This window comes from Epinephelus fuscoguttatus, linkage group LG1 (assembly GCF_011397635.1).
Source record: "Epinephelus fuscoguttatus linkage group LG1, E.fuscoguttatus.final_Chr_v1".
Classification (NCBI taxonomy): Eukaryota; Metazoa; Chordata; class Actinopteri; order Perciformes; family Serranidae; genus Epinephelus; species Epinephelus fuscoguttatus.
The window spans coordinates 4,867,873-4,878,095 of NC_064752.1; the positions used below are offsets into that span (position 1 = coordinate 4,867,873).

Below are 10,223 nucleotides of genomic sequence, written 5' to 3' on the forward strand. Positions count from 1 at the left end.
TGAAACACATAAAACCGAGTGGTTGACTTGACAAAAACATGGCGACTTCATTCCAAGATAACCAATATACAACCAAATAAAGCCAGTTTACTTTTTAAGTGCTTGTGAAGCTATTTAACATTATTTTTGTTCACAGACAAGTTACCTCAGACAAATCCTCCGGCGCTCTGAGGATTACCCATAATCCTTCGCTACAACTCTTGTTGCAGGTACATATTCATGACAGCAGGTGGCGTAGTCCTCACATTTTTTGCAGGATTTAACCTGAACCTATTTAACTATGTTACACATGGAAGATGAGGCCCTACGCACAGCGCGTGTTCTGCGTTTAGGGAGGGGCGGCCCTGGTCCTGGTACTCATTTAGGTCCACATCCATAGTTTTTGGTATAGATCAAGTCTCCTGCTGCAAAGTTGCGCTCTTTTGCATGTTGGTCATGGTGAGCTTTTTGGCTTGCTTGTTTTGACCATAGACTGGTTTTGACTCCACCTTTTTTTTCAAATCGGGGTGTATGAGATCCAGTGTACACCTCAACTTCCGACCCATCATCATCTCGGCAGGTGAAAGTCCAGTAGTTGACTGTGGAGTGATGAGATAGCTAAACAGAGCCCTGTTTAACCTTGTCTCCACTGTGTCACCGCTGCTCTTTTTCATGAGCTCTTTAAAAGTCTGTACGGCCCTTTCCGCCAAGCCGTTGGATGAAGGGTGGTACGGTGCTGATGTGACAAGTGTGATTCCATTTTGTGTCATGAAATCTTTGGTTTGTTTGCTGACAAAACACTGGGCATTGTCAGACACGATCATCCCTGGAATACCATGTGTGCTGAAACTGTTTCTCAGACAGTTTATTGTGTTTGCTGATGTAGCTGATGGATATACATCTAACCACTTTGAGTGCGCATCCACAATGACTAAGAACATTTTATCCATAAAGGGACCTGCATAATCTATGTGGAGCCTCCTCCACGGCTTCTCTGGCCACTCCCAAGGGTGGAGTGGTGCACAGGCAGGTGCCTTTCTGTGTTCTTGGCATGTGGTGCATGATTTTACCTTGTTCTCTATGTTACTGTCCATATGTGGCCACCACATGTAACTTCGTGCCAGTCCTTTCATGCGGCTCATTCCCGGGTGTGACTGATGTAACTGTTCCATCATGGGAGCTCGTCCCCTCTCTGGTATCAGTAACAGTACAGCCCACCTCATTATCCTCTGGGATGCCATCTGTGGCACCGCTTTCATCTCATGGAATAAACCTAGTAGTGGCTTATGATCTGTGTAAATCACAAATTTCCTTCTATACAGATACTTGTGAAAATACTGTACCCCAAAGATGACAGCTAGTCCCTCTTTATCTAGCTGGGAGTAATTCTTCTCTGCGGCTGAGAGCGTGCGTGATGCAAACCCTATAGGTTTCTCTGCTCCATCTGACATGCGGTGAGCCAGCACGGCTCCAACTCCATATGGAGAAGCGTCACAGCACAGTATCAGTTCTTTTTTTTCATCATAGTGCACTAACACACTGCTTGATTGCAAAAGCTCCTTTGACTGCTTGAAAGCTTTTTCTTGCTCGGGTCCCCAAGACCACAGTTCATCCTTCCTCAACAACTTATGCATAGGTGCCAGTAATGTTGACAGGTTTGGCAGGAACTTATTGTAGAAGTTCAACAGTCCCAAATAAGCTTTTAGCTCCGTCACTGATGTGGGAGTGGGGGCCTCCTGAACTGCTTTCACCTTTGCTGGCAGTGGATGTAACCCTGTCTTATCCACTCAATGTCCTAAGAATGTCACTTCTTTCTCCATAAACTCACACTTGCTCCTTTTTAAGCGAAGTCCTGCATCCTCCAGTCGCTGCAGTACTTGATCCAGTGTTTGCAGGTGATCTTTATCATCCTTTCCTGTCAGAATGACATCATCCAGATACACTGCAACATTTGCTAATCCCTGCAGCACACCCTCCATGGTACGCAGAAAAATGGCTGGACTGGAGCTCACACCAAAAGGTAACCTTGTATATAGGCCTGTTTCCACCGCAGGAACTTCGGGGTAATTTTACGGGGCCGGGGCCGTTGGTGCGTGTCTCCACCGCAGGAACCACCCCCGAAGGACAGAGGGGCTAAACAAGTCCCTGCCTCGGGGTAGGTACTCAGAACGGCCCCAAAAGACTCCTGGCTGGGGCTTGGGGGTTACTTGGTGCTGATTGGATATACTCAAGGTGGGATGTGACGTCAACAGAAAGCAAGAAAATAGCCGGCATATTTAAAACTCAGCAGACGAGGGTTAGCAAAGCAGTTTTGTGTTGCTATGTGTGGTATTTATTCAGTTATGGGAAATCACGATGTCTAGAAAGCATCAGTGGCTGCAGCTGACAGGGACAGCTAACAGCAGCATCTGTTAAAAACCTCCCGTTGTCGGATACGACATGAAACTACTCCAGTTAGCTCAATCATGTTGTAACTAAGACATCCGCTGGAAAAAATATTTTTTTCACTGGCCATTTACTGAGTTATTACAGACACCGCTATCGGCTAACGGTCAAAATGGTCACGCAACGATTACGTCACATCCAGAGCCCGTAACTTTACAGGAACCTTCCTCGTACTCCACTCTCTCAGTGGAGACACGGCGGTTGAGAGGGCCGAGCGAGAGGACGTTCCTGTAGTAGTTCCTGCCCCTCAAATAGTACCAGGAACTTCTTCAGTGGAAACGGGCCTGATGTGAACAGTCCCTTATGTGTGTTCACTGTGATATATTTCCGTGATTCCTCATCCAGTACAATCTGTTGATATGCATGGCTCATATGTAACTTGGTATATTTCTCTCCTCCAGTGAGACAGGCTATCATGTCCTCCATTTTTGGAATGGGGTACTGCTCAATAGGGGACACTTTGTTTACTGTGAGTTTATAGTCCCCACAAATTCTCGCTCTGGTGTCTGGTTTTAAGACTGGTACAATGGGCGCAGCCCATTCTGAGAACTTCACTGGTTCTATGATTTTCTCTTGTAAGAGCCTCTCTAACTCTTGCTCTACCTTTTTTTCATTGCAAAAGGCACTGACCTTGGCTTATAGAAACAGGGTGTGGCATCACTAGCTACATGTATTTTTGCCTTGAAGCCAGGGCTGCCCCTCCCTAAACGCAGAACACGCGCTGTGCGTAGGGCCTCATCTTCCATGGGGGGCCACATTTTGCGCGAGGGGATGCATTTGCGCATATGCGCAATCGATGCGCACATGCTCTACCGTGAGGCGCGCGTAGAATCAGCTTGGGGAAGGAGAGAAGAAACCTGACCGCCCATGCGTCGCTGCAATGATTGACAGCACTCCACATCTGAACAACAAGAGGAGTGCGCTGGCAGGCACTTGCAGAGCTGCAGCAGGTGAAGAGTTGTCGACATGTCGTCCAAAAGAGCCTCAGGAGTATGTGCGGGGACGAGGGGTGGGCTCCACGGAGGGGGAGACCTGACCCTCGGAGGTATATGCGGGCATGGGAGGTCAGATGCTCCCAGAGAGGGGAGAGGGAGAAATATAGCTAAATAAGATGAAAATAGAAAAGAATGTCTCTGTATTTTATTTCTGTTTTCAGTGTTTAATTAAGGTGGGAGAGGCGGAGGGCTGAGGGAGATCGGGCGCCTCCAGAGAGGGGAGAGGGAGAAATATAACAAAATAAGATTAAATAGGAAAAACCTGTCTCCCTCTTTTATTTTGTTTTCAGTGTTTAATCAAGGGTGGGGGATTGAGGTGGTGGAAGTTACTTTCTTTTGATGAGTAATTGATGGCTATTTGTGACTCAGATTTGTTTATTTATTTATTTCAGGTTGAATTTTTTATTTTATTTGACTCATACAGCCAAACTACCGTATCTACAGTACATTTGTTATTGCCAATAAAGGTTGTCAAGTTAAATGGCAAGTTGTTGTACGGTCATTTTATACCTATGATACATTTGGGATGGGGGCCTCCAAATAAAATTTCGCTTAGGGCCCCAATTTGGTCAGGGGCAGCCCTGACCAGGACTGATACAGGAGATGACAGGACCAGTTTCTTACACAGTGCTGCTGGGAAATGGTAAAGTTGTCAGGAGACATGTGGATCAACTGTTCAGCAGACAGGAGCAAGATCTGCCAGTTCTGATACCAGATTCAGTACCTGAGGAATGTGTGGTACCTCCAACAGTGACCAACATAGGGCCACAAGACACAAGTACTACACAAGCGGATGATAAAGTTCTCCCTACTGGGAATCAGAATAAGCAGAACAGTACACCTGGTGGTTCGCCCACTAAGGAGTTGATCAGATCTCAAAGAAACAGGAGACCACCAGCCCATATGAAAGACTTTGTTGTGAAGTAGAAGTTATGTTTACTATGCAGAGAAAATAGAGTGTTTTCTTTAAGCAAGTGGGGTAGCTCTACAGTGAAAACTGAACCTTATCCTCATCTCCTTTATCATATTTTGGGCTGAGACTGAAAAGTTAATGGTTTTTGGATTTATATATGTATATATATATATATTTTTTTTTTGGTATATACAAAAAAGAAAAAGGAAAAATGTCAACAGAGGATGCTTGTGGTTATGTTTTGGTCATACAGTCAATTGTCATGGTTATGTTGCGTTAGATTGCCTGTAAACTGTGAAGTTTGAACTTAAGAGGGAAGGGATGTTATAAAGTGGCTATTGCATGTTATTACAGTCCAAGGCCTGTAGAGGGAGCACCTGTATTTTGCATCTGATGATTATGCAGGGTGTATATAGCAGAGTAACACAAGATGGTACCGACAGGTTGTGCCATGTTATGATGGTGCCTGAGCAATCCTGAAAATAAAGTCAGCTCAACTGAAGAGATGTCTCCTTCCATTAATGGATATCCGACAATATCACAATAATAATAATATTATAACTTTCTTTTTATCAATATAGTGTATTTTCCAGTGAGTAGCCTATATTATGACTGTACTGTATCAAATACATCTACAATAAACTGTTATTGTTTTGTGAATGCATCCTGTGTGTATAAACCAATCATTTGGCTAAAAATTGTATTGTGGTGTAGTGTCATATAATATAATAATGGCAAAAGGGGTAATATTCGTGTTCTGTGTCACTTCTGTGCAAACCTTGCACCAAGATCTGAACCGCTTCCCGAACCAGTCGTGGTTTTTTTTCCCCCCCAAAATCATTTCTTTATTGATTTCTAGAAAACATTACAAACAAACGTCAATATATAACAACATAGCAGCCAGTGGGAGTTTCATTTAAAAATATTAAGTAAAGTACATAACTCATGAGTTTTAGTAGCTTTCTTATTGTTTGAATCACTAATAGTTTTTATATATTGTTTGGTTTCCTGTTCAAATGCAATGAATGAAGGTTTGTGTTACTAAATTTAGACTTATGAATGTGGTATTTTCCTAAAATGATGAACAAGTTAATGACATAATTTTGTATGTCTTTTCTTTTCATTGCTATGGATACCAAACAATACATCTTTCCAATATAAACGAAAGTCAGAGTCTATTTTAACAACAATAAAATGGGTGAAGTCTTTCCAAAACTTACTAGAGTGGAGACATTGCCAAAAAAGATGGACAACAGTTTCAGGAAACACATCACATAACGAGCAGTCAAGAACCAGTCATGTGGTACAGCCGGGCAGCGAGGCTTCGGACGTCATCAATGACGTCACTCGTTTGAAACGATACAGGCCTCGATACGCGCATCGCGGAAACACTTCCTGGATTACTCGACGCACGCTTTGAAGCATCGGCACAGCACGTAACATCACTAATGATAAGAGCTGTCACACCAACAGGTGCTCAGAGAGTTTCCTACAGCCTGCCTCTTTGCTCATGGAGAGCAGTGGTGTTAACCTGTATGAACTGAGTTTTGGACATGTTGGGGGCAGTGGAACAACACTGACACATTTGGCCTCATGCAGCAACAATCCCTTAAATTTCTCTTCTATTTTCTCTTAATCTTCTGTTAAGAGAAAATAGAAGAGAAGTCAGCTATATTGAATTTTTTGAAAAACACATTTTTGACATCTCCTCCTAAGGCGTAGGTCCGATTTGTACCAAACTTTTGTGGATCATTACGGGATGAAGCGCTTCCAAAGTTATGAAAGACTTTTGGATAGATCATTGTGTTTTGATTATATTGACCAATGAACTTTAGAGGGGGCGTGGCTCAACACATAAATGGAGTTTACTCCTGAACCGTCATCACAAAACTTATGAACATGTGGGCATATATGAATCATACCTTGAAAGTTTGATTCAAATCGACCAATAGGGGGCGCTACACACGCAAAAAGTTGATATCTCATAATCATTAGGAAATTGTAATATATCCAAAAAGCTGTTAGAAATAGCCTGTTTTTAACACTTTTAAAGGTGTGGGTCTGTATTATTCACAATTATTATTGTTCTATTTTGTAAACATGAGTGTGCGTACATGAATTTGAGTGTGTATACTGATGGACTGGGGGCTCATCCTACTCTCCAATGTGCTATGTGTGAGCTCAGTCCTGCATGTTCTTTAATGAAGCAATAGGAGAAGATATTCGGTCTCAGTTAATGTAGTTTATTAAGCAGTAAAGGAATAAAATTACAGAGCTCTGGGTCTCAACTTCAAGTCCCTGACGAACAACAAAGGTGTGTCAGTTCACGAAGTCTGACCTCCTGTCCTTTCCCTGACCCAGTATATTTGAGCGTAACAGAGTGTCATTGTGCACGCAAGGCGTTGTCCTCTTCTCATTGGCAGTTCCACTTCCTCCTTCACCACACCACGCCCCTGCCTCGTGTTAATCTGACTCCTTCCCGCTGACAGTGGGGGCGTGGTTCCTGTTTTGAAAGACAAGAGAACAACACAACTCCCTCCACGTGCTGTACCTTACTATCTGTACATCACTTTCTATTATTTTTACCATATATGAAACTAATTATCTAAGCATTGCGGTATGTGCTCCTCAGATTTCATGTCTCTTCCTCTCCTGTACTTCTCCGCTTCTGCAAAGCAAACACATTCAGATCAGCTGAAATCATCTTAGTATTCTCATTGTTCACACATCTAAAACTTATATAGTGAAACACAACTGATAGTAAAATGCATAAAATCATTCTATTCCCAACAGTCCCCCTTTTGGCCTCATAGGACTGAGGCCACTTTTCTTTTTTTCAGTCCCAACGTATCCAGGTCCCCCTTTTTAGGTCTTGTGATTACTGCACTTTTTGTTTCTTTTGAAACAAAAAGTTATAACTCCCCCTCTCATACACATGAGACCACTCACACTGTCTTCTCCTGAGGCTGAGTCCGAATCTGAATCAGTAGGCGGCTCTCCTAACAGGGTGGCCGTCTCCATTTGAGTCATCTGATATGGTGGGGCTGTGGATGTTTTCTCTCCACAGCTGTCACTATGATTCTTTCACAGAGGGACCGGATACATGGGATACAACAACAACCACATAATGCTAACACGCGAGCATTCCCACCAGAGACAAGAATACCGATACCACTAAATCTTTCCACTTACCGAACCACTTCTCGAAGATACCACCCAGGGGTTTATCAATGCCTGAGTGTTCATGCATTTCCTCAGAGAGCGTCGTGCAGCCCTTTAGCGCCTTAGCACTTGACCCGTCTGGAGCTGTGTTGTTTGGGATGAAGGTGCAGCAGAGGCCCTGGAACATAGAGCAGACACCCCTTTCTCCGCCAAAAGCATGTCTAACGCAATTCGGTTCTGTACTGTCATCAGGAGGTAGCTGCCAGTTGTTCAGAGAGTCCTCCAACGCGTCCCTAGTGCTGTTGGCCAGTCTAAGAACATTGTAATGCACATAATTAATTCTGTCCACATTTTTGTTAGGGGTGATGGGAAACAGTGCAGCTAATATGGGTATGTTTTCAAAACCAGCAGCCACTTGGTCAGCCAATTTGTACTGGTCTGGGACCCGCGAGGAACACCTATGGCATCCATATACGTGGTTGTTCCCTGGCTCATATCAAATGCATTTCTTTTCTGTCTACCTGAGTTGGTCTGGGTATCCCTCATCCCCAACAAGATCAGGGGTACAGCCAGTCGGACCAGTGCACACGTACCAACCCAGGAGGATGGCAGGGACAAGTGGAGGGTTTTATCTCCACAGTACCAGAACAGGTCCCCTCTAGCCTGAACCATGCTGCTGGCGTTCTGCCACGTACTCACATTCAATGTTCTCTGGCACCAGTCAGCTTGCATCTGTCCCATATCAGTTACTACCCCGGTGGAGAGGTTCCTATGGAAACAAGTGTAATTGGCGATTCTGGGACTAAACGTTGGTGGGATGGTGTGATTCTTTATGTGTGGAAACAGAGAACTCAGAGTGGTACAATTAGCAGGATCAGGATACATGGTCATATTTATCATGCAGTTGAAACCAATAGGGTCTGTGTCAGGATACAAAGGGGCTGGTGTGGTGAACAGCGTAGGTCTGGCGGATGAACATACGACACAATTGGACATGTTCATGGATTCTGCTGTCGCCGTCACCCAGTCTAACCATAGGTTTTTGTCTCCGTAGCCTGTGGCCAATCTGACTACGTCACTGCGGGTCAATTTAGAGTAGTCAATGTTTATCACGCCTGTGTTCTGTTGAGGTTCAGGCGCCTTGGTTCCATTACTTGGGGATACGGTGGTATTAGTAGGGGGAGGATTCAATAAGGTTAGTTTAATTAGTCCCATGGTATCGGTGCCACTGTGGTCTACTCCCAACACCAAATACATTGTGGTGTTGGTGCGATCTCCACATTTGGTGCGGTGCCTAATTGAGTTTGACCATGGGTTTGTTGTGAGATTATACACACTTAGCAATATCGGATTCTGCTTATGGAGCCTGGAAGAGGCTGAAGCTGCTGCCTCTGTATCTTTATCTTTTTCCCAATGTCCTGTCCTCCTACCCTATATGGTGGTGGGTCCCAAAGCCCAGAATACGTCATCACATCTCTCCATCTTCCACACCACGGATTGTGTGTGGGCCCTCCCCATGAGAATGCATAAGTACGTCATACCCTCCAATTTGGATCCTTTCCTTTACAGTTTATTACGGAGCACAAGTCAAACTGGAACCCTGTACTTTGCCCTATGATGTATGTCAATTCTACTCCACCATACTTAGCTATGCAGGAGTCTGACGTTCCACTCCCTGGGGTGTCTCTCCTGGTTCGGTTTCGTGGTCTCTCATTTTCCTCAAGAACTGAAACACGGCAACGCCTCCATCATCATCAGAAATACAAAGATGGCTGACAGTGGAGAGTACACCTGTACTTTTCCTGAACGTCAACCGTTCCACATTAAGCTTGTTGTTGGTGAGTTCTTTCTTACAGAAAAGATGTCCTCTCATTTTCAAAAATGTCAGCAGTCTATAGGAGATAAAATCTGAGTGTGCTCAAATGACCTTAAACTGTCCAGGACACAAACCAGTCAGGTCTGTGAATGTGAATCAGAACTAGGTGGAAAAAACTGTACAATAAACATAGAAACATAATTTATTTCACCTGTCTGAAAAGTTGATGATGTCACACAAGAACTCTAACATGTGTTTTGTTTTGCCTTTCAGAGTGTGTCTTAACCTCTTGAGGGTCATTTTGATTATGTGCATTTGTGTCTCTTAATACCTTCACATGTTAAACTGTATAATACCAGGACCATGAGGAGCTGATACATGTAAATTACATCACTGTAAAACAAACACTCAGTAGGTTTCATCAGGTGTGTTGATCTCACTTCAGACTCTGACAGAGTTCAATATGTAAAATATTAAATATAAAATAATAGAAGTTTTCTTGTTTTTTACCCTTTAACTTCATATTTTAAATACAGTAAATCAGTCCTAATAAGAGCCATCAGGTTGAAATTCACAGGATCTGTCCCTCAACTTGTCTGTAATGTGTGTACCAAATTTGAGGTTGATTGACACAAGTGTGTGTGAGATATTTTAGAAAGTGCAGTACAGAGCATCTCCAGCAGAGGACTCCAGAGCTCTGTAAAACTTTTTCAAAGTTAGCAAATGATGAAAATAAATCTCTTTATGATTCTGAAAAAATGTCCCTAAGTGTTAAATGTGACTATAAAAAGATGTTTTTAATATTTAAATAAAGATGTACATATTTATTATCATTGAATCTCGCCTCCATAAACATATAAATAAAGTTTCTCTGTTATGTGGGTGTCCCACTACCACAGGAAGTCCACATACA

At 43.3% G+C, this 10,223-nt stretch overlaps 1 protein-coding gene across 1 annotated transcript in view; it reads left to right on the forward strand.

Moving 5' to 3' along the window:
• LOC125887905 (CD276 antigen homolog) overlaps nt 1–10,223 on the forward strand; it is a 67,233-nt gene that overhangs the window by 5,013 nt on the left and 51,997 nt on the right. The window lies entirely within an intron of this gene.